The sequence below is a fragment of the Peromyscus maniculatus genome, chromosome 1 (genome assembly GCF_049852395.1).
Source record: "Peromyscus maniculatus bairdii isolate BWxNUB_F1_BW_parent chromosome 1, HU_Pman_BW_mat_3.1, whole genome shotgun sequence".
Taxonomy (NCBI): domain Eukaryota; kingdom Metazoa; phylum Chordata; class Mammalia; order Rodentia; family Cricetidae; genus Peromyscus; species Peromyscus maniculatus.
The window spans coordinates 141,058,983-141,077,217 of record NC_134852.1 but is presented as its reverse complement, the minus strand read 5'-3'; the positions used below and the strand labels follow the sequence as shown (position 1 = coordinate 141,077,217).

General features: G+C 45.1%; 1 protein-coding gene across 13 annotated transcripts in view; it reads right to left on the bottom strand.

Moving 5' to 3' along the window:
- Tacc2 (transforming acidic coiled-coil containing protein 2) overlaps nucleotides 1-18,235 on the bottom strand; it is a 218,500-nt gene that overhangs the window by 148,444 nt on the left and 51,821 nt on the right. The gene's annotated exons all lie outside the window — the stretch shown is intronic.

The window sequence follows — 18,235 nt, the reverse complement described above, 5'->3', positions numbered from 1 at the left end:
CTACATTTGAACATGGTGCTCAGTTCTCTATTGTTCTCAGTGCATTTTTGTTTTATTTTATTTTTATGGTTTTGAGACAGGGTGTCATGTAGTCCAGCTGGATTCGAACTCACTACCTTAAGGCTGACCTTACATTTCTGATCCTCCTGCCTCCACCTCCCAAACCCTGGGATTTCAGGTGTATACCACCACACCTAGCTGCATTTTAATTTTGAAAGCGATGTAGACGGACACAAAATTGGGAACACATTGCTTATGTGCTTGTGACTCGCAGTGGTTTAGTCAGCTCCTTTCTGGTTTCTTCTGGTTTCCTATACTGTTTCTTAGGATGTGGTTTTTTGTTATTTATATAGCTGTCATTCTATTACTTGCTATAATTATATATTTTCTGGTATCAAGAGAAGTTACTCAAGTCAAGGTTAGCAGAAATAGTTTTTCTAGAGCTTAAAATTTTTATTTTAGGTATTTTATTTTTATTTTTAAATTATGTGAATGTGTGGACAGGGTGGGTATGTGTATGTGCACAGTGCTCACGGAGGCCAGAAGAGGTTGCTGGATGTTCTGAAGCTGGGGTTGCAGGTAGTTGTGAGCCACCTGTCATGGGTGTAGGGAACCCAGGTCCTCTGCAAGAGCTGTAGCCACACTTAATTGCTGAGTTATCTCTCCAGCTCCATCTAGGACTTTAAAAAGTCATTTTCTTTAAAGCTATTTTAAGGGGAAAAAATGCTTATTGAACCTTTGATAACTGTTACATACATGTGTCCATAGACCCACGGTATCAGAGGACGGTTTCTATTCTCCACACCCACTGAAACATGTCCCATACTAGGCAATGCACATGCTTTCCTACGTGTAGGATGCATAGGATGGAAAGGCGGAGGGTACTGAAGCGCGGTGGTAAGATCAGAGCTGGGGGATGGCTCAGTGGGGAGCGTGTTTGCTAAGCAAGTGTGAGGCCCCAAGTTTGGATCCCCAGCACCCACACCCCAGCACTGGAAAGGGGGTGAGAACCGTGTGGATCTCAGGAGCTCACTGGCCAGTCAGTCTAACCAAAACAGTGGTTCCAAGTCCCATGAGAGATTTGGTTCCCCAAAAATATGGTGGGCCCTATCCTGTCTCTAGGCACATCACTGTCTGGAAGAAAGCCAGGAAGACAAGTTTTGTAATGATTTGGAGTGTTAATTTTGTTTTTATTGTGTCTGATAAGATAGATACAGTTATCTAATTGTTCTTCAATTATGCTATTTTAATAAAATAAATTAAACATTAAGAACTAAAGTGGAAAGCAATAGAAGACTCTCAATGCCAACCTCTACTCTCCACACTCACACAGGTGAGCATACCCACACATACATGTGCACACACACAACATAACACACTACCCACCAACTCCCTCAACTTATAAATATGTGCTCCAGACTGATCCGTATGTCTCCCCAAATCTGCGTTGATGTCCTAGGCTCCAGGGTAACTATTTGGAGATGCGGAGGACAAGTTTGATGAGATCATGGGGTGGGCGCCTAATCCAGGAGGACTGGTGTCCTTATGTGGAGAGACAGAGGCAGCAGGGGTGCACACGCACAGAGGAGGGCCACATGAGGACGCAGTGAGAAGATGGATCTGCAAGTTAGGAGAGAGGCCTCACCAGAAACCAGCCCCACAGCACCTTCTCTGGACTTTCAGCAGCCAGCACTGTGAGAAAAATACATCTGTTGTTTAAGCTGGCGGTCTGCAGTAGTCTATCATGGCAGGCCAAGTAGACAAAAAACAAGCCTATGGGAACCTATTATATGGGCACCTCTTGTATGGGCAACTGTTGTATGGGCATCTCTTGTATGGGCATCTCTTGTTTGGGCACCTATTGTCCTTTCTTTTCAGTGTTTTTGAGCTGAGGTTTCAGTCTTTTCAGAATAACAAGTTGAAACAGGAATGGATGGAATGGTGTCAGTGCTTGGCATAGATTATCTCATTAAACCCAGTAAGCAGTAGACGCAATGGGTGTTACCTCTGCTGTTTGCAGATGAGAACACAGAACGGGGAGGCTGACTTGGATCTTGGTTGGACATCTTCCTACTCTCTCGGCACACTGCCTGAAAGAACAAAACCTTCCAAGAAGAGAGGAGGCTCTGTACTCCACCCATTGCAGCCTCTCGGCCAAGCCAGTCACCTCTGCATGGGACATCAAGTAAAGCCTTCAAGGAGGGATGTGCATCCCATTGCCATGGCAGCCATCTTTGCCTAAGTGCCAATTCCCGCACATAGGAGGAGGGATGGGTGGGTACCAGAGGATCCAAGAGGGAGACGGCTACAGTTTCAAGCGACTCAGCATTTTCTCACCCAAAAGCAATGCTGGCAATGGCAGAGTAGAGAAAAATGAGGGTGAGAGATACACATCACTCCAGTGTCCATGTGGTCACTCAAATGGCAATGGAGACAGCTGACCCAGCCCTGGCAGACATGTGCAAAACTGCCTAGAGTTTGAGTAAAGCATGTGGACTTGGCCTTCTGGAAAGTACCCAGCAGGGAGCCAGAACTGTGATGATACATCAGCTGGATGGACTGTTCCCATCACTGCTGTGACCCCACCTGGAGGCTCTTCCTTTTAACAAGGACTTTACATTTCAGTATGCTCCATCCATGAACAGAGTCAAACAGTTTACAGAGGATGAGATCAATAGTGTTCCTGAGTATGTTGGCTGGCTTGAGAACTGCAGGAGCAGCCCCTTCAAGTCCCCTCCGTCCCACTGGAAATGACAAAATGACACAAAGCAAGCTATTTCCAGGGCTGCCTTCTGAGAGGAACTGCCAGTGAAGGGGAGTCGATGGCTTCCCTTCAGGCTGATTGAAATCATTACCATCTGAGATGGGCTGGAAATGCACCATTTTGGCACCCTGTAAACTTACTCATTCTTATCAGAGAGCAACCAGGAACGAATCTTCCCATCTTCTGCTGAGTGTGGGACACACAGCAGCACCTTCTGAATAAGAGACTGGAGGTTGGTCTGTTTAGCAGAAGACCAGAACCGGGGATCTCTTTGATTACCCATCAGAAGCAATTCTTACAGGCAGATTAAAGCCACTGGTCCGAAGCAGATTTGCCTAAGGGCAGGAGAAATTCTGAGAACTGTCTGCTGAGGGCTCTACATTAATTAAGCTGACATAAGTCCTTTTATGCTTTAAGACTGAGTAGAAATGTGCAGGACAAGGCTGTGCTCACAATCAGTTGGGGCAGCAAGCATCCTTAGCGGGGGCCTTTCAGCTCTGGGAGTAAGGTCTAAAAGGACAAAGGACCACAGCTTCTTTCCAGGGCAGACTCTTTCTACAGCACCCTAAAGGAGCTCGCTAGCTAAGGGTGCGGTAGGGATAGTCATCAATTTGCTAAGCAAGTATTGGGGAGCACAGAGAAGGCGCTCCCTACTACCTTGGTACAAACCAATGTATCAGTGTAGGCTCCTAAATGCACAGGTCTGAAGACACACAGCAATGCTTATCTACAGGGAGGCTAACTGGAGAACGTAAATATGGCTGCTGCACCCCTGGCCATTAAGACCAACAAACTACAAAGCAAAATAGCAATGGGGGCGAGTTGCCCTGTACCGAGCGTTGACTTGGGTCAAGCCCATGCTAAGCACTCCAAGTTACAATTTCATTTAACCCACATAGCAGTGTAGCAGAGGGGATGTCCCTCGTGGAAAATTATTCCTAGAAAGGGTTTTTCCCAGAAGGAGGGGATGAACTGTGGATGCAAAGCAAGATCAAGGCCCAGGCGGTGCCTGGCTCCAGAGCTGTTTTCTTTTCATGCTGTCTACCCCAGCCTCTCACCTGGACAGATGCAGCTCTCTTTCTCCCATGCACCCTAGCCTCCCCTCCCCCCCCCCACTGCATTGCCTTTTTTTTTAAAAAAAACTCCAGGCAGCAAGCAGAGTAATAATGGCTTAGAAATGTCATCTGTGTGGGGTTTTCTGACATCTGTGGCCTAGCCTTTGTCTCCTGTTCCAACCTGTGCAGGTCTCCTTGGAACCTGGAGTCTTTCTGCCTCTCCCTAGAAATCTCAGTGAAGTCCCTCTGGCCTTGGCTCCCAAATTACAGCTCTTTTCACAGGGTCACCTAGTAGTAGGCACAGTGGTTATCCATGGGATTGATGGCAATTTCCCTCCCTGGAGGCTGGATCCTTGCCTACTTTCAACACTATACTCATAATGTCTGGCATAAGGCAATACTCAGTAGATAATACTGTGAAATGGATGAACATATGAGTGGACGGATGGATGGATGGATGGATAGATAGATGTAGATGATGGGTAGATAGATGGATGGGCAGATGGATAGACATATAGATGGATAAATGGGTGGATTGATGGATGAGTGGATAAATGGGAAGATGGATGAATAGGTAGAAATATGGACAGACAGATGGATAGATACAAGTGAACTCGAATCAAGGATTTAGTAATGTTCTCAAATCAGCGTTTCACTTGAAGGTTAGGGAAGTGCTTTTCTCCCCTAGACACGGCATTTCTATAACCTATGCCTCTATGCCTCTTGTTTTACAGATAGGGAAGCTGAGGTCCACAAAGGCAAAATATGTTTTTAAATGCTTCTTGGAAAACTCGTGGAGAGGCAGAATGCCTGAGCCCCAGCCCCTGTGTTCCCTGTCAGATTCCACCAGTTAAAGGTGTAGAGCAAGTAACTTACTGCCCGCTAGCTACACAGCACGGTTGTCTGTGAATGGCTTCTATTCATAGATTCGAATTCAAAAGAGTAAAAGATGTCCCCACATAACGTCATCACCATTACTCACGACATTCCAATGCTCTTTCTGGAAAAGAAAAGCCAGGAGTAGAAGCAAGGGAGTTAGAACAGGCCTGGGAGTTGCCAACCCTGATTCTTGTCCAGAGATTGGGCGCCATAGTGAGGTGGGCATGAGGGATGTTGCCAGGCCCCCACATCCCTGCATTGGTTATCTAACAGGAGACCATCCCTTATCAGTTCTTTCTTACAAGAAAGTTTCACTATGTAGCTCAGGTTGGCCTCGAACTTACATTCCTTCTGCTTAGTCTCCCTAGTTCTTGGATCATGGCTCAGTACCACCATTTATATCAAAGCGAACTTTTGTATCATTTCAAGATCAAGGTGTCATGGAGCTCATCCATTGTCTATCAAGGTGTCGTTGAACTCATCCATCATCTAGCTTAGTGCAGAGAAGGGAAAGAAAAAAAGAAAATTTAAAAACTACGACTTAACCAAGTTTTTTAGCAACTCTCCCATGGGCACCTAGAAGATAGAAGAGTGACCTAGTTTTGTGACTCGGGCTAGTACTTTCAGAGGCTGAATTGTCACACACAAGAGCTACCCACTGCTGGGACCATCTCATGTCTGTCACATCTCTCACATATTGTCCTTCACGTGTATCTAGATCCAGATTTTTAATGATTGAATCAAGAAATAAAATGAGCTACCTCATGGTTATGAGTCTTGGCCTTTGGCAGCCCACAGCATCCAGTTTTATTCATATTGAAGAAAAATCCTTAGAGGTCTGATAAACCCCAATCAAGGAATATGGCAGAATGTTCATCCAAATATGAACATGTCAGCCATTCGAAGTTAAACCTCGCCAGTCATTCATGGAAAAATGTGTTTTGCTTATAGAATTGTATTTGTTTTATCTTGTTACCACAAGGGTAGAAATTGTGGTAAGGGCATTGTTGCTCCATGTCTTTTGATAGGACTTTCAGGGTGTATTGAAATAATTTTTATGCTGCAGGAAATGCTGTACAAAATAGGAATGTAACAGAAGCATCTCTCAGTGACTGAAAATCTTGGGTGTGTGCATATGTATATGTGTACATGGCTACAAATGAGGACATACATGTGCATACAGATTTGTGTGGAGGCCAGAGGTAACCACGAGTATTTTCTCCAGGTGCCATTGATGTTGTTTTGGCTTGGGGTTTGCTTTGGCTTTCTTGGAGAGAGTTGTTTGTTTGTGTGTTTGCTGCTTTGAGATGGGCTCTCTCCCTGACCTGGAACTCACCAAGCAGGCTGGGCTGGCTGGCTAGTGAGTCCCAGAGATTCTCTTGTCTTGGCACTGGAATTAAAAGCATGTGCCACCCCCCAGTCCCCCACCCCCAACCCCTAGCTTTTTCCAGTGTGTATTCTGGATAGAACATAGGTCTTCGTGCTCGCATGGTAAATAATTTGCCAACTCTGCTCTCTCCCCAGCCCTGCAGTTCTTTTCGTTTGTCCATTTTTATAGTGCTAGGGGATCAAACCCAGGCAAGTGCTCTTCCCGTTGAGCACTCAGAGAATTTGATACCTTCTCTGAATGAGATGCCACTTGTGTGTACTTGCTTATTGAGCTCAAGATGTGACTAGGGGATTCTTTTTAGAATAAACCTCAGTGCCCGTCTATTTTATTTGTCCCCTTGTAAGTCACTGACCTATGACCCATGTGGTGGGAGAGTGGGAGGCCAGGAGTGCACATTACTGAGAACCAAGCTGCTTTGATATCAAAGCCATAAAGACATCCCAGGCTCCTCCCGGCACTGGCACAGCTGTGGGGCTGATCTTGGAAAGATTAACTGCTGTCAGAGTTGGCATCTGAGACCATAAACAGGCCCAGGGGACTGCACACGCCTGTGATACAAGGAGCTTTTAGAGAGAAAAGAGAGACAATTTTTGCCCACCAAATCCACCCCCTTCCTTTTTTCCCCCCTAGAAGGACCTCCTCACTCTTTCCAGAACAAATGCCAGGTGTTTTTCTGTATCTCTAGATAAAAACCAAGTTTCTTTCTTTCTTAGAAACCGGATAGGCTGTTTCAATGTTTTCAGAGTGCCTGAGCTTCCAAATGTCATAGCAAGAATTACTAATTAGAGAAGAGTTCTCAGTCACAGGAATGACTGCTAAAGGTGAGAAGGGAAGAGCTGGCAATCCCTGCAGATAAGGAAAAACTGTCCCGCTGTCCCAAGACAGCTAGAATCCCCAGGCCAGAGTGAATACTACAGAGGAGATGGCTGAACAGAAAGAAAGTTCTAGAAATAGGAGAGGTCCCGACTGTCATATGCCCATACAGAGATCATCTAAGATGAGATATATGCCAGCTGAATGACTGGGGAACGAACCTCAGAGTCACACAGAGCTGGGAATGGTTCTGGTTCCCACCAGCCAGGGTAGAAAATGTTCATAGCTCACAGAGCATCTGTCAGGGGACCAAGAAGGGCTCGGTCTCTATGGTGGGAAATTATCCCGCACATAAACATGGCAGTGGCCCCATCTTCCAAAGCAAGATTCGAAAAGATTGAGCTGTTCCAAATAACTGTCCCATAGCAAAGTTCAAGAATATTTATAGAAATATAAAAATATCTACTACCCCAAAGCTTAAAGCTCACAATGCCTGGCATGCAAAGAAGCCAAAAGAAACAGATGAGCCACGGAAGAAAGGAAAATGCAATTTGTCAAAACCATCCCAGAGTTCATAGAAGGTACCACAGGGCCAGGGGCACAACCAGGAGATGAGTGCCTGCTTGGCATGCACAGGGCTCGGGATTAATCCTCAGCTGCACAGAAATAAGATCATTATATTTGATATGTCCACTGGGTTAGAGGAAAGTCTGCGCCTCTCAAACACAGAAATGAAAGGCATTAAAAAAAGATCCAAGTCTGATTTTCAGAGGCAAACGGCAGCGGGAAGTGAAGTACACACCGGTTGAGGTTGAGAATGGTAGATTCGACACGGAAGAGATAAAGGTCAGTGAACTTGAAGATGCTGCAATAGAAATGTCCAAACAGAGGACAGAGACTAAAGGAGAAGCGTGGAATCATTAGTGAGCTGTGGGACGGCTGTCTGTGGGTGAACACATGTGGAACTGGAGTCCTCAGAGGAAGGCAGTAAATAAAAGACACTTTTGAGGAAATAAAGGCCGAAAAGTCTCAGAATTCACTTTAAACTGTAAACCTATGTCATAGCCAAGAATATCTGTTATATGTGCAAGAAATAGCAAAAACAAACAAACAAAAAACAAAAACTGCACCAGGGTATATCACCATCAAACTGCTTAATGCTGGTGAAAAATAAAATAGTAAAAGCAGCTAGAGAAAAAAGAACAAAGTTGAGGATGATAGCAAATTTATTATCAGAAATAATGTACGCTGAAATACAGTGGGGTAGCGTTTAATAGAGAAACAACAACCAACACAACAATAAAACCAGTCTACTGAGAATTGTTTACTCAGAGAAATATCTTTCTGAAAAACAGGTGGGATAAAGAGACTTTTTAGACAAGTTAAAGCTAAAAGAATCAACCAGCCAGGTGTGGTGGTACAATGCTTTTAGGAGGCAGAAGCAGGTGGATCTCTGTGAATTCCAGGCTAGCCAGGGTTACATAGGGAGATCCTGTCTTAAAAAAAGACTGACACACCAATAGATTTACTGTGGTTTTTATTGTTGTTGTTTGAGATAGGGTCTTTCTGTGTAGCCCTGGCTGACCTGGAGCTCAGAGATCTGCCTGCCTCTGCCTCCTGAGTACTATGCCAGATTTATCTTTCAAGAAATGCTGAAGGAAGCCAGCCCTTTACCAGGAGGGAAAGAATGCCAGATGATGATCAGATTCTACACCAAAGAACAACAAACGGGCACTGTGCACATAGCCTCCCCCATCCTCCACCCTGCCCCTGTTCTAAATCTCATTTAAAAGATAAGTAGTTGTTGAAAGCAAAAGAATCGATTGCCATCTTTGTAACTTACACAGCAATAAAATGTGCAAAAACAATAGAAGACCAAAAGGGTCGAAATGGGAGTTTGCTTTTTTCTTTTTTTTTTTTTTCTTTTATAAGATTTATTTTTATGTTCCTGCACTGTGTCTGTGCACCATGTGCGTGCAGTCCCTTGGAGGCCAGAAGAGGGCATCAAATTCCCTTGAAACTGGAGCTACAGGCAACTGGGAAAAGCTGTGTGGGTGCTGGGAACTGATCCTGGGTCCTCTGGGAGAGACAAGTTCTCTTAAGCACTGAGCTGTCTCCCCAGCCCCTGGAAGCTTACTCTTGCAAGACGCTCCTGATGTACATGAGATGCTATCCCATCATTCAAAGCAGATCCGGATACACTAACAATACATATGATAGTTCCTAAAGCAACCACGAAAATCAAGTATCTGTGGTCACTAGGTCAAAAGGAAAAAAGAATCAGAAAGATAATCAAAACAGAAGAGATGGGCAAATAGAAAACAACTCTAGATTATTTATTGTAGACTATGGAATAATGCCAACCATTTAATAATCACATTAAATACTATTAAACCTCTAGTTAAAAGGCTTAGAATTTTCAAAGTGGATTAATGACCTAAGACCCAACTATATCTTGCCTACATACAACAGTGACACTTAATAGCTTATTTTTTAAGTACCAATAAGTTAAAAGTAAGGATGTGGAGGCTGGATGTGGTGGTACATGTCTTTAATCCCAGTATTTGGAAGACAGAGGCAAGCAGGTCTCTGTGAGCTTGAGGCCAGCCTGCTCTACATAGTGAGTTCCAAACTAGCATGGGCTACATAGTGAGACCCTGTCTCAAAAAGGAGGAGGAGGAAGAGGAGGAGGTGTATAATATACAAACACTGAACAAGAAAGAAATTTGTTTATCTTGTATCAGACAAAGTAGATTTTTGTGCAAAGAATATTATAGGCATTAGATGACTTCATAATAAAAATTAAATCTTTAAGATATTAAATATATAAGCATATTTAATATTATTTAATAATAATAAAAATTATAAAAATAAAAATCTTTAAGAAGATATTAAAATTTCCTAAAACTCTATATACCTAATAACAACAGAGTTTCAAAATACAAAAATCAAAAACCAACAGAACAGAAAGGAGAAATGGGGTACCAGAGCAATGGCTTAGTGGTTAAGAGCCCTTGATGCTCCTGCAGAAGACCCGAGTTTGGTTCCCAGCACCCACATCAGGCTGCTTACCACCACCTGGAACTCGAGCTCCAGGGTATCTGATCCCCTCTTCTGGTCTCTGTGGGCACCCACATACCCAAGCACATGCGCGCTGCAAGTGCATGTACACACAAATAACAATAAAATAGATGTTCTAAAAGAAACAGAGAGAGAGAGAAATTGCTACTTGGGGCAATTGTACCATCTATAATCCCAGCACTTGGGAGGTGAAGTAGGAGGATCAGGAGTTCAAGTTCATTCTTGGCTGAACATTGAACTCAAAGCCAGCCTGGGCTACTTGAGACCCTGTCTTAAAAACAAAACAAGTGGACAGACAAAAAACAGGGCGGGGTGCTGGAGAACCGGATGAAGATGCACTGCAGTTGGATATTCGTCCATGCCTACTTTCTTAATAACTGAGTGGACAAGTCGGCAGAAAATCATTCTGCATGTTTAAGCCCTGACAACACCGTCATCCTGCCTGACCCAATCAACGCTGATTAAATATAGTATCTGTATTTTTTTAGTTGTGTGTGTATGCCAGAGGACGATTTGAAAAAGTCAGTTCTCTCCAGCATGCAGGTTCTGAGGATTCAACTCAGATTGTCAAGCTTGGAAGCAAGAAACTTTACCCTCTGAGGCATTGCTCCAGCCCAAAGGTAGCCCAGGCTGGCCTTGACTTTGTGGTCCTCTTGACTCTGTCTCTTCAGCATGTCCTATGGGCATGTGCTACGACAATGGCTTAAATAAGTATCTACTAAAAATAAAAGTTTCCTCTATAAGAACAGAGAGAACAACTATAAGACAGGTCATATCTACACTAAAACTATCTCAGTAAAATCAAGATAATTCAGATAATATGAACAATCTATCTGTCTATAATAGGATTAAATTATAGATCAATAACAGAAAGAAGTCTAGAAAACCCATAACCACTTGAAGACCAAATAATGTACTTCTCAATAGTCCGTAAGTGAAAATGGAACGAAAAGGAGATGGAAGTGCTTGGATTGAGTGAAAAGGAAAAGGTAAAACTTTATGGACTGCATCAAAAATAGAGCTTGGAGGTGGCCGGAGAGATGGCTCAGTGGTTAAGAGCACTGGCTGCTCTTCCAGAAGACCCGGGTTCAATTCCCAGCACCCACATGGCAACTCATAACTGTAACTCCAGTTCCAGAATACCTGCCACCCTCATGCAGGCAAAACACCAATGCACATTTCAAATTCTCAGGCTTAGATATCTACCAGTATGCATTTTATACCAAAAAAAAAAAAATTTTTTTTTTTTTTTTTTGAGACAGGGTTTCACCGTGCAGTCCTAGCTTGCTGGCCTAGATCTCCCTATGTACACCCAAGCCGGTCTTGAACTCACAGAAATCCACCAGTCCCTAAGTGCTGGAATTGAAGCTACAGATTTTAAAAATAATACAAGAACTATAGGGATTTCTAGAAGAGGATCAGTAATTGCCAGGTTCTGGGGGACGGAGAAGGGAGAGATGACTAGGGTGAAGCCCAGGGGATTTTCAAGGCAGGAAACTATTCTGTATGACATCACAATGAAGGGTACATGACACCACCCATCTGACAAACCCATAGCAGGTGCATCACAGTGAGCCTTAGTGTATACGCTGGACTGGAGAGAAAATAATACTGCTCCAGCATTGGCTCCATGATGGGACAAACACACCAGTTAATCCAAGATATTCACAATAGCAGAAACCATAGAGAGGAGGGAGAGCAAAGTGTCTGGAGACTTTCTATACTGTTTTCCTCCTCCTTTTCCTCCTCCTCTTTTTCACTGCTTTTAAAAGACAGACACTGTGGCCCATGCCTTTGATTTAAAAAAAAAAAAAAGTATGTGTGTATGTATGTATGTGTGTAGGGGGGGGGTACATGTGAGTGCAGTGTACCAAACTCAAGTCCACTGCTCTTAACTGCTGATCCATCTCTCCAGCCCTTATATCATCTTCAAAACTTTCCTGTACATCTAAAACTATTTTTAAAATAGCCTATTATTTTAAAAGTATATATGTATATATGTGAAGTGTTTATATCTACACACACACACACACACACACACACATTTAAAAAATGTAGCTTTGAGAAAACAACTGGAAAGCAAACCCAGAAAAGCATGAGGGACACTAGCATTTTGAATGTAGTTATCACTGATAGGAAAAGCAGGAAAGGTTTTCTACGGTCCACTTTCCTCTGAGTTCTTGGCTGTCCCAATGAATAGGTATTGTCTCACGACGGAAAAATACTCCCCTTCCTCTTTTTAAAGCTCAAAATGGCCTGTTGCCCTAGATGGACAGAGAGCAGACCCAAGGCTCCTTTCCAGCCAGCAGCAAAGACCCACTTAGCCAGGACACTTCCAGCCAGCCGCTAAGGTGCCTGCTGGTTCCTGGCCTGCCTTCCACTCCCCTCCAGGGTTCCTTCGGGCCAGAGGTAAACAATGAGTCAGAAGGACAAAGGCAGGCTGACTCTTCCCCTTAGGCAGAAGCCAGGAGAGCCAGAAGATTGCAAAAGGCGGATGGCAAGATAGTGCAGTGTGCTGCCAGGCACCTGGGACCTTAAGAACGGACCCCACAGCTGCTCATAGCTCAGCTAAAATCTCTTTAAGTTTTCTCCTTCTAAGACCTGACTTTGTTTACAGGAAAATTGGACACTAAGGATTGACAGGGTCTTCCGTTCTAATTATGGAGACCACAACACACTTTCAGGCCCTTGTGAAAGCAAGTCTGTGGTTATGGGTCTGGGTGTAGGTTGGCATCGACCATGAATGCGTCTAATTTCCATTGTGTCCCGCCCCTGTCCTCCTGGGTGAATCGTCTAGTCTCTCTGAGCCTTGTTTTCCTCCCAGGGTTTCCTCAGGCCATCTGTAAACGCGTACACAGAACTGCTTTGAATGGGGATGTGTTCAGTCTTGGACCTCATGCCTAGCACAAAGCAGCCAAGGACACACCCTTGCCTTTCAGTGAAGCCCATTCTTTTTTTTTTTTTTTTTTAAATCCCTAGCTACCTATCCCTACACTGCTTTTACTCATACATGAAGGGTTTTCTCTTGAAGCAGGAGGGTGTCTTATGAAAAGCAGCTAGGAAAGGAATGGTTTATCCAGTGTCCATGTGATTCTGTCCTGCTCAGAGGAAGCACCTAGCTGCTGTTGCTTTGGGACTGACAGGGCCATGGGTGTTGCTATTTACCCAACACATAGGTAAATCTTATAATCAGGGAGACTGAGGACGACCGCTTCCCGCCCTGTGAGTCAATTCACTATGGTCCATCCCAGCCCTGCTCCATTCCTCTGCTCTGTAACATGGTTTAAAGTCACTGAAATAAGAACACTGGGATGAGCTGGTCTATCTGGGCACAGCTATATAAATCATAGAAACCACCGCATGGACCTCATAGGATCTGGGGCCATAATCACCCCCATTAAATTGTCACCAGGGGCCTGATTAAATAAAGGCCTTCCCAGCTAGTCTCTCCTGCTCATAGTCTTTCCTTCATTGTGTCTAAGTTGATCAATTTCCACAGTTGCTCATAAGCGAACTGCCGGGTTTCTTTGGGGGTTCTTGACCCCAAACCTTAGCACCTACGACTCACCATTTCTTACCCCTCCCCCCCATAGAGCACCATGAGATCTTAGGGTTGTTTCTCAGATACACTGAAAAGGATTATAGTTTGGCCTAGAACTTACATCACAGACCAGGCTGGCTTCAGACTCACAGAGGTCCAGAGTCTCTGCTGATAGCATTGAAGGCATGTGCCATCACTAATTTTTTTTTTAACAGATTTCACATGAGAATGTAAAATTAGCCATCAACCATGCTTGAGGCCTAGGCACAGGTGACCTTTGAGAGTCACACACTCTTGCCAGCGGTAAACAGTAATTTGCTGAGATGATGACCTTGTTTACAATCAAAACAAATGCCTTACCTTCTTCCTGACCTTCTTACAGGAAGGAGTTCGTTGACCTTTTGAGTTATTATTTTTTTTAACCAGACTATAATCCTGTCCAGGGTATCTGAGAAACTACCCTATAATCTCATTCTCATTAAAGAAGGGCGGGGGGGTTCCTTACGAATCCTGTGAATAGAGCCAGCAAGGAGATGCAGCGGGTAAAGGCACTTGCCACCAGGCCCAGTGACATGAGTGAGCTTGATCCCCGAGAACCACATGGTCGGAGAGAACCAGCGCCCACAAATTGTTCTCTGACCTTCCTAAGTGTACCATGGCATATCTACACCCCTATAAATAAGTGCAACTATGAAAGCAACTCTGTGAACAATGCCTTCAGAAGCCACCAGTATCTTCCTGTATAACTAGTTCTAACTAGTACTAAGATGGTCACCTGTGTACCTGTCCCTCCTGAGAATCCTGTCTCTGTGTCTTGAATGTGCACAATTTCTCTCATGAGTATCTTCTCTATAACACCCCAGCCTGATCTACAGAGTGAGATCCAGGGCAGGAACCAAAGCTACACAGAGAAACCCTGTCTCAGAAAAAAAGAGAGTGAGAGAGAGATTTATTTTTACTTCTGTGTATGTATATGCATGTGAAGGCGTGTACCTGCCGAAGACAGACCGGAGTGCTGGTATGATACTGTAGAGCTGGAGTCATAGGCAGTTGTGAGCCACTTGATGTAGATGCTGGGACCCGAACTCTGGTCCTCTGCAAGAGCAGTAAGCACTCCTAACTGCTGAGCCATCTCTCCAGCCCTTTGAATCTGTTTTAAACCCGTTTCTCACTAAACTCTGACTTTGCTTTCTATGGAATCCTGAACTCTTTTCTGTGGCACAAAGAGCCTGGCCCCACCTGAGTGGAGGTTTCTCCAAAGAAACCCCAGCCGGGGGCTACTACCCTGCTTCCTCCCCCCCCCCCCCCCACTACAGCCTCATAGCTCTGCTGGTCTACAAAGGTCACGTGACAAAAGCAGCTGCATTTTGTAGGGCTACCATTCTTAGTTGTTGGTACCTAAGGAGAGAAGGGCCCCTGGACCTGATGGGCCTGGAACCAGCCCCAGATGCAGACATCCGGGCCAGCTGTGTTGGGTAGACATGGGGAGCAGGCACAGGTGTTACCCAGATTAAGCTAGCTTCACTCCGGGGGCACAGGACTGACTTCCCTCAGAAACCACGTCCAGGCAGGGATGGACACTTAGTGAGTTTGGGCTATGCAGGGCTGTTATAACAGTGACACCATGTGGCAATCAGGAAGCAAGGCAGTTGGACAAGCTCCTCTCTAGGTGAGGAACCTACCCCTGGGGGCCATATAAGGCCCTGGTTCTACAATTCAAAGAGGGGCATGGTTCTTAAGGCAAAACAGTGGACTTTCTACCACGAATGAAGATCAGGAAACACTCCAAGTCTGTGTCCTTGTTTGTGCTGTGGAGATAAGGGCCTGGGCAGAGAGACTCTTTGGCAATAATTTGTGCCTTTTCCTCTGTCATTCTCTCTATTTGCAGAGAACTGGCTCTAGGCTCCCCAAAAATCAAAGGGTGCTCAAGTCCCCACTACTCAAATCCACAGTGAACTCTCCCAAATACTTCAGATCATCTTGATTCCTTTTTAAATCTGTCTGGTTGTTGTTTTTGAACAATGTCTGACCATACACTCTGTTGTATCCCATACTGGCCTCTAACTTATGGTGATCCTCCTGCCTCTACTCCAAGTGCTGGGTTCAGAGTGGGTTCTACTATACTATGACTCACTAGATTACTTATATCTAAGAGAATGGAAATAGATGCCCCACTGTATTGTTTAGGGAGTAATTTTTAAATCTGTATATGCTCGTTACAAAATGCATTTTCCCCTGTCCACAGTGGGTTGAATTCACAGATGCAGATCTATGCACATGGATTTCACCATCAGAGTTGGAGCAGGTCCGACACTCTGTACTGAGGAGAGGTAACTGAGCCACGTGGCTGATGTAGATTGAAAATATGGGTTACTTAGGTCATAAGAGCTAGTTGGAAACAAGTCTAAGCTAAAGGCCAAGCTTTCATAATTAATAATAAGTCTCTGTGTTGTTATTTGAGGGCTGGTAATCCAGAGATAGTCCAACAAAGAAACTTGCTACAGAGGTGGATGAGCATTGAGGAAGCAGCCCCAAGGGAACGGTCATGTGGCAAAGGTTACAGGGAGGCAGTGTAGTCACGTGGTCAGTGGACAGAGTGGCTGGACCAATGGATGTCTTAGTGGTGGTATAGAGAAGTAGAAGTCAGATGGCAACCTCAATACACCAGACTTTAGAAAAGGAACAGCAGGCCAGGCATGGCGGCACACACCTTTAATTCCAGCACTCAGAAGGCAGAGGCAGGAGGATCTCTGTGAGTTCTAGGCCAGCCTGATCTAGGACAACCAGGTCTTTGTAGAGAGAGACCTTATATCCATCCATCAATCGAAAAGGAGTGCCCCAAGGGCAGCAGTTGTGGGAATTCCCACCACCCTGGAAGAGTTAAGGATTCAGAATCATAGCTGAACCGGTTCAAAGAAAGCAAAATGTCATCTTGTAGCCATAGCTCATTTGGCATGGTATCTGGCACTTGCACGCAAGTGAGTATCGCACTGCTGTCCTTCTGAGTGATGGCAAGGCTGTTGTGACTCACACAGGAGCCCTACCCCATCCTGCCTCCTACAAACAGCCTGAGTGCACGAAGGATCCAGGGGCCAGGGCAGCTTTGGGATGAGTTCTGGCTCTGCATGGGCACAAACACTCATTTCCCGAGGGCTGCCCTGTTTTCAGTTGTGAATAGGATGTTACCTCTTCCTAGACACACACCATCTCTTTCACGCTCAGTGCCCAGGCCCTTGAGAGACAGTTCTTCAAGAGAAAAATGATAAGTGACTAAAGCTGAGGAACACGCAACAAAGGAGCTTTGAGCTGCAGTTACTCAGAAATCCGTCTGTGACACAAGCTGGGAACATGGCCCCTGGTCTCCTTAGAGACCCTGGGATTCCCTGAGGACAAGGCAGGAAGAACTGGGCCTTGAGTCTCAGCCAGCAGTGGTTCCCAAGTGTGGGATCTCCAAAAAAAAAAGTACCCCATGTCATTGGAGTCAACCTAGACGTTTGGGTAGATCCGACTACTAAATGCCTTGTCCCGTTATTTGTTTGTGAACGGGGAACAGATGATAGAGATCTGGAGGACAAGGAGGCTCCCATGCTGAGATGACAGAGGTCAGAGGGTCAATGCAAAGTACCACTCCTGTGCTGAGCCTAGAGGTACAGGCCTTTAATCCCACTCCTCAGAAGCAGAGGTACGTGGGTTCTGAGCTCAAGGCCAGTCTAGTCTATATATAGAGTGCCAGGCCAGCCAAGGCTGCATAGTGAGACCGTGTATCATAAAAGAAATAAACAAATAAATAAACAAACAAACAAATCACTCTTTTGACCCAACAAAATACTATACCCCATCTGATGATTTCCCTAAAGAAACTTAATGCTCATGCCAAGAAGCAGCAAGAATTTCTTCTGGGCACCACTACCCAAGCTACCCAGGAAACACTCACCCTCTCCACATGGCAATTCCTGCCACCAGGGACCACTTGTACATATCCAAAGTAAAACATTGTCACCTTGTACATGGAGGCTTGAAAATGCTATGACAAAATATGCCGTGGCCCAGTTTCACTGTCGGTGACAGGGACTGGTCACTTCATTTCAAAGTTTTGGTCCAAGGAGCTCGTGTTTGTTCCTTCAAGGCCTATGATTACAGACTCTTGGGAGCTGTTCAAGAGGGTTACACTAACCATCTCTAAGGCCTATTCATGAGTTGAACCCACAATCGGTCCCCCATCGACTCCACTCTGCTTGGCCTATGTCCCTGCTGGGGACCAAGCATTCACGTCTGCTGGCTTTCAGCTTGTGAACACCTGTAGGCTCAAGGGTGCAGAACACTCGGTAGAGAAAGGTTTATTAGGGAGCCGTGAAAACCAGGCTTGGCCATGGTCATGATGAGGGGCCACTGACCCCTGGGCTACCCTTGGACTGGCCACACGCCATGGCCACAATGTGGCTGTGTTGGCTTCTGGAATCTATCCCCCAGCCTCCCTGGGTGGCTTGAGGAAGGGCCTCCTGGATCTTACGTTCTGGGGCCCAGTGCCACCCCTCTACTGCCTCCACCCTGGATTACACATTGCATGTAACCACATATTAAGCCCCTTGGAAGCCTCACTCTTTCTCATTTTTAGTTCTGATCTGGAAGCTGAACTACTTGAAACACTGCTGGAATAGAAGTGTACGGTTATTAATTTCATCTCTGGCCAGAAAAGCTATGAATTCTCCACT